Genomic DNA, 7,400 nt, shown 5'->3' with positions numbered 1-7,400 from the left:
CCAAAATATCCTTAGACTAGATAGTACAGAGTCCTCATTTTTCCTTATCCAGGTCACCTTCTCAGGTATACAAGCATGGGCAGAGCCTTTTCTTTCACCAATGTCCATGTGCCTGTCCCTCCATAAAAATCAGAATATTTTTGCACCATCACACATGAGAATGGAGAGTAACAGACTTCTGGATGGTCAGCCTATCTTTAATCAACTTTTGGATCTTCTGAAAGAAACTGGCACTGTTAGTTTATTGGTCTCATAAGGATCAAGCCATAACTTCTTTCAAAGTTGAAGGATGCTAAAGTCAAGCTTTTTCTAAAGCATAAGCATAGCACAAAAAAGGAAAGGCAGTGAAGCTGGATGTTCAGGTGAGATCTTCCCGACTCCAAACCAATGTTCTATCTATTTTGCCATCTAGCTCCCTGTACAAAAAAAAAAAAGTTATAGGGTGACAGAAATAAAGGAAACATTAAATGCGTCAGAAAGTTTTTATTTCTACTCTCAATAAAGGAAAGTTCAAGCAGAGCCATAACTAGCATAGGGACAATGGAATTCAGACTCTTGAAGAAGTAATGCTTCCTCCTTATGTAATCCAGAGGCCTGCATTCCTATGGATCTTGTAAACTACCATCTCATCACTTCTTGATTTCCTATCATCCTGTGATACCAGCATGACTCCAGAATAATCTTAGCCAGGGGTAGCTAGGTGGCACAGTGGCTAGAGCTCTGGCTTTGGAGTCAGGAGGACCTGAGTTCAAATCTGACCTTAGACACTTGACACTTGTTAGCTATGTGACCCTGGGTAAATCACTTAACCCCAATTGCTTAACTAAAGAGAGAGAGAGAGAGAGAGAGAGAGAGAGAGAGAGAGAGAGAGAGAGAATAATCTTAATGTTCAGATGGCAGTCACTCATTGTTATAATGTCACTCCTTGTCTCCATGTCCAAGGTAACTTTGGTACCCCTCTCCCAGGGCTTTAATCTACTCTAACCCATTGGGGTTACATAGGTAATTCTTTCTATGGGATGAATAGCTTCCGTTCCCAGAAAGCTAAACTTGTGATTGGACATCTTTTTGTCCTCTTGCTACCATCACCTTCTCTGCTCCCTTCTATAGGATTTTTCTTCATATCAACAATGACACTACCATATCACATATACCAACACCTCCCCCCACCATTACAGATAACTGGTTACAGCCATAGCTAATCTTTTTGGAAGTCCTTTTATGAAGGTATAAAAACAAAATATAGTTTAAGAAAGTTTTATATCTTGATGTCTCTTATTTATACATCAAGATCCTACAGCAGTCTTTGGAAAACGTGATAACAGAAATTACCTTCCTAATGATCCTCTGATAATAATTATCAGGTGAGGCATCAAAAAGTGAAGTGTGTACTTCCCAAAGTTATCAGCCATTATGATGGAGAAAATTTAGCAGAGTCTAGGTCTAAAAGGATTTCCATATGGGTGAATGTCTATTATATGGTCTTGTTTGTATTTTGCTGCTATTGTATCAAGCCCTAGAACATCATGGAGTCTGGTCAAAGAAATCTGAAAGGAATTTGGCCTGTCTATCCACACAGGAAAGTTCAAACTGATGAAGAATGTCTCTTGTCTTGGATGGAAACTCTACAGAGCTTGTCCAAAGTTATGTATATCTGGGTCAAATAGTGCTGATCAACAGTGATCTGAATTCAGAATTGAAAAGGAGGAGGAATGTGGCTAGATTACCTTTAGGATATAGTAAATTTATTTTAGGATCCCAAACTTCACACAAAAACAGGCACCTGTATTTTCGACTTTAACATGTTAGTGCCATTGTTAGACGACAGTGAGACATGTCTCTGAAGAATGAAAGATGAGTATCACATAGAGAGCAATTGAAAGTCATATGTTACATATCAGTATGCTACAACCCTTAAACAATGGGGAACTGAAAAAAAGAAGAGTAAATTGTATCATAAAATAATTATATGATTTGAAGAGGAAATAGAGTTAATACATGGCAATACCAAATGATGTTAGAATATTTTGGTGCTACCATCTAAATATCAGAAGGAATCCAGAAAGGTCTCCAGTATTTTGTGTGGCTATGTATAATAGGAAATGTTATAGTATGTATGTATGTATGTATGTATGTATGTATGTATGTATGTATAATATATGTATTTATGTGTATATAATATATATATATAATATATATATATTATGTACACATATATTATAGGAAATCACATAAACATCTCCACCCTGAGAATCTCCATACATCTATTGTTATTGTGTGCAACCTTAATCTTGGTAAAAGATTCCCAGGTCATTCATGGTGTCTATTGGGACACAATGCTAGAGAGGCATGGCTGGAAAAACAAACACTAACTAGTTTGGCTGCTCTGACAGCTTAACATACATATTAGCCCTGACTTTATAAGGTAGATAGTGTCATAGGAAGTTGTCCCTGAAGCAATACTTGTTTCTGTATCCTCATTCTACCACCCACCCCACCCCCTAGCTAGATTTGCTACCTTGATTTGGACTTTTTGTTGTAGTAGACTGCAGCATGAAAAAAATGCAGTGGAAATTGCATTGGTTTTAGAGTCAGAGGACCTGGACTCAAAGCACATTTTGACACTTAAGAGCTGTATGACTGTGGGTCAGTCATTTAACTTTCTTGAATCTTAGTTTCTTTATCTGTCAAAAAAAGTGGATAATGGGCTAGATAACCTTTGAAGTTCCTTTCATCTATAAATCTGATTTATGGAAAAGAAGAAAGCAGTTTCAGCATTCACTTTCAATCTTTACTCCTACAGGTGAATAATGCTTTGACCCTAGTGGTTTCTCTTTTTAATACTGTTGGTCTTATGTGTAGACTTTTTCACTTGTGTCAGCCCATTTTTTCCCTCTCTGTGCCAAAACAACTATTTTATGTGGCTGGACAGTTTAAAAAAATGTTGACGTGGATGTTTCTCAAAAAAGGTATTACATCTTAGAGACACAGCATTCCGGGTAGTCATTTTGGAAACCAACACACTGATATCCACAAGGAATCTTCACTTCCTGTCACGTTAAACTTCAGATATAAAATGTCTTCTTTAGGGTTATTTTAAAACAGAATTATGTACCTTTCAAGTAGCTATCACATACATAGCTATGTCCATTTTTATATGTATATGGACAGTATGGAGTTCTGAATAAATATTAAATAATATTATTATCGTTATTAAGAGAACACCTTGTAATTTATGTGAATAAATAAAAAAATAACTTGTTAATTGATATTATTCTACTTTGCTGTAGTCTTTTGCCAAAAATCTCTAGCTATTTTCCAATTATTGACTCCCACTCCCACTAGGGTGGTATAAAATTTTGTCCCTCTCTTCATAGCTTAAGTTGTACAGAAATAAATCTGTTGAATAGAGGAAAATTATTTCACATAAGGTAATAAATTTTGAAACAAAAACAAAAAGAAGATAAATAAGTGTGTATATAAGCTAATGGTGGTGGTGCATATTAATCATCCTTGCTACTGTGGAAGCTGAGGCTAGTAGATTGCTTGGCTTTGGGAGTTCTGAGTTTCAGTTGAGCTAAAGTTAATTGGGTTTCCACACTCAATCTGGCTCCCATATGGTGAGCTCTCAGGAGTGATTGTGTGAGCAGGAGATGATTGTGTGAGCAGGAGATGATGACCAGGCCTACTAAGGAGGAGCAAACTAACTGAAGTAAGATGTAGAGCAGAGCAGGTCAAAGGGTCCAAGCCTATCAGTAGAGGGACTGGCAGAAAAGAGGTTGTTGTACTTCCAGCCTGAGTGAAATAAAGAGACTCAGTTTCAAAAAAATAATAAATTTCATGCACACATACATACATATCCATGCATATATGTATATGTTTACATATATACATATACATATATGCATTCATATATATGAAATGATACAACGAATGGAAGCTGTAAATTCTGGATTATTCTAATACAATCCTGGTAGATTATTGTGTATTTCACTAAATACCAGGAGAGCAAACAATTATGCTTTTGAAATATGAAAAATTTATCTACGGCATATAGATTCTTATCTCAAGAATAACCACAATAAAATTCCATTATAATATCATTTGTTATAAAATGATTTCAGGTTAAAATTCAGGTTTGATTACATACTCTACTACAGAAAAAGCAGTGTTCTCATTAATTTTTCACACCCATCAGATACATAGCACCAGCTTGATAAAAAATAAAGGGGGGGAAGAGGTTAAAGGGGAAAAGATATTAATTTAGTCTAATTCAAAGTTTTCTCTAATTAGGCTTGGGCCTTATGTACATCTATGCAGCATATTTTTTCTAATTAGAAAAATATATGAAATATATGAATTATTTTGTGATGTCATTCAGCTTCAAATCTTTATTTATTTCTTATTATTATTTTGAGTGGGTTAAAAACACAGGTTACTCAAACCAGTAAGTGCAGACATAAAAGGTTTCACATATTCACACGTCATTTACATTTGGATCTGTCCTTAAAAAAATAAAACAAACAAACCATAAACAACCCACAGGGGAATATTCACTGGTTTTGAAGATTGAAATGTGCACTTTGAAAAACCCACTATGTAGAAATATTTCATGTTCTAAATTTGAGAATAGTGATGTTGATGATGATGAGATGATGACGACGGTGATATTGCTGTTTTACTCAGTCATGTCCAGATTTTTGTGACTCCATGTGGGGTTTTCCTGACAAGAAACTAAAGTGGTTTGCCATTTCTTTTTCCATTTCATTTTATAGATGAGGAACTAAGGCAAACGGAGGTAAGTGACTCACCCAGGATCACACAGATAGTATGTGTCTAAAGCCAGATTTGAACTCAGGTCCTCCTGACTGCAGTGCTGGCACTCTATCCATTGAACAGCTTAACAATAATAATAATCATAGGCAGTTTTATATAGAACTGTGTACATGCTATCTCATTTTGGCCTCACAATAGCTTACAACCTTGGGAAGTAGGTGTTATCCCTATATTGAAGATCAGGAAAATGATATGGATACTTAGATACTGAGAAAGAACTCAGATTTTTCCTGAATCCAGGTCTTAATCAATCTGTAAGAAGGCTAGTTTCCCAGTCTGGAAGGAGATTTGCAGAGCTATAATCATTGGGAGTACCTGGGGTTAGCCCAGTTCCTTATGGGAAAAAGTTTCCCCCTCCTAAATATAATAATTCAAAGATGGAGATTCAGGCTAAGTAGCAATCACGCCATTTGCTAGCTTCCTCTGTCACTCCAGAGTGATATATTAGACCCTTTTCTGTTGAAAAACAAAGGAATCCCCACTCTCCACATTAGCACTTTTTAATTTTTATTGCATTATGGACCCTTTTGGCAGTCTGGTGAAGTCTATGGATCTTTTGTTTTGTTTTGAAAATTTAAACTTTAAACTTGAAAAAAAACATTAAATTTGTAGTTGAAAAAGGAATAACTTCTAGGTAATTTTAGGTTAGTGGAAAAAAAAAAGACCCCATGTAATCTTCCCAACCTCCAATCAATTTCATGGCCACCTTGAAATCTAGTTTTGAATGTTTTTTAGGTCCATGGGCCTCAAGTTAAAAACCCTTGGTCTTTTCTGGGAGCCATGAGTGCAGAATAAGCAATGAATTACTGTAACTCTCCCATACTCACCTCCAAACAACTATAAAACAGATCCTTAAAACAAATCCTGGGACAGCAGAAGCAGCAAAACAATAAGGTGAAACAATCTGTTAGCCCAAGAAACTTGGAGGATTACCAAGAAAGATCCATCTCACTCAAGTGAAAGGAAAACACAGCATAGGATGAGAAGCATCCCAGTAAGCCAGCATCAAGCCTCACCTCAGCAAACCATAGTAGATCCTGAGCCCCAGTATGGTGGAACAGGCAAATGCCAACACCAGGACAACTCCTTAAAGAGTACAATTGACCAAATGGCAAAGAAATTACAAAAGCTAAATGAGGAAAACAACTCTTTAAAAGTTAGAATTGGGCAAGTGGAAATTAATGACTCTATGAGACATTGTGAATCAAGCAAATTCAAAAGAAGGAAAAAAATGGAAGAAAATGTAAAATACCTTGTTGGAAAAACAACTGACCTGGAAAATAGATCCAAGGAGAGACAATATCAGAATCATTGGGCTACCTGAAAGCCATAATCAAAAGGAGGACCTGGACAGCATTTTTCAAGAAATTATCAAGGAAAACTGCCCTGATGTCCTGGAACCAGTGGGTAAAATAGGAATCAAAAGAATCCAGTGATCACCACAGGAAATAGATCCCAAAATAAAAACTTCAAAGGACATTATAGCCAAATTTGAGAACTATCACATCAAAGGAAAAATACTACAAGTGCTCAGAAAGAAACAACTCAATTATCAGTGAATCACACTTGGGATTACACAGGACTTGACAGCTGCAAAATTAAAGGACTGAAGGTCATGGAACATGATATTCTGGAGGGCAAAGGAGCTAGGACCACAACCAAGTATTACCAAAGAAATTAAGCATAACACATCAAGGGGAAAAAATGGTCACTCAAAAAAATACAAGAATTTCATGCTTTCATTAGAGGAAGACAAGAACTAAATCAAAAACTTGACCCACAATATCAAGACTTAAGAGAAGCATAAACATGTAAAAAAGAGAAAAACAAATGTGAGAGATTCAACATCAAGAAATAAGCCAGAAAATCAGCAAACAACAAATAACAAATCTAATTTTTGTTGATCCCCAAAGTTGTACTATGGTGACAGCCTTAGAAGCTCAAGACACCAAAGACTTGAAAATGCCTATAAGCAAAGCCTCACAGAAAATTACAGATCAGACATAAACACAACATAAATTCATTAGAAAAAAGTTAAAAAAAAGATTTTGAAAGGAGGCAAAAGTCACACACAGACACACACACACACGCACACACACATGCACACACACACACACACACACACACACACACCACACACACACACACATATATATATATATAATATATATATATATATATATATATATATGTAGGTGAGGCAATCGGGGTAAGTGGCTTACCTAGGGTCACACAGCTAGTAAGTTTCAAGTGTGTGAGGCCAGATTTGAATGCAGGTCCTCCTGATTCCAAGGCCTATCTACTGTGCCACCTAGCTGCCCCTCAAAAATGATTTTTAAAGCAAAATAAGAGATAAAGTAAAAAATGAGAAAAGAAATAAGAGCTATGCAAGAAAATTAAGGAAAGAGAATTAGTATCTTGTTGAGGTTTTTTTTTTTAAAGGGTGAAAGAATACTGAAGAAAATATCACCTCAAAACTCAGAAATGACCAAATGGTAAAAGAGGTGGAAAACATCACTGAAGAAAATAACTACTTATAAATTAAAATTGGATAAGTAGAAGCT

This window comes from Phascolarctos cinereus, unplaced genomic scaffold (genome assembly GCF_003287225.1).
Source record: "Phascolarctos cinereus isolate Bilbo 61053 unplaced genomic scaffold, phaCin_HiC Scaffold_4;HRSCAF=312, whole genome shotgun sequence".
In the NCBI taxonomy this organism is placed as follows: Eukaryota; Metazoa; Chordata; class Mammalia; order Diprotodontia; family Phascolarctidae; genus Phascolarctos; species Phascolarctos cinereus.
Note: the sequence above shows the minus strand (reverse complement) of the source record.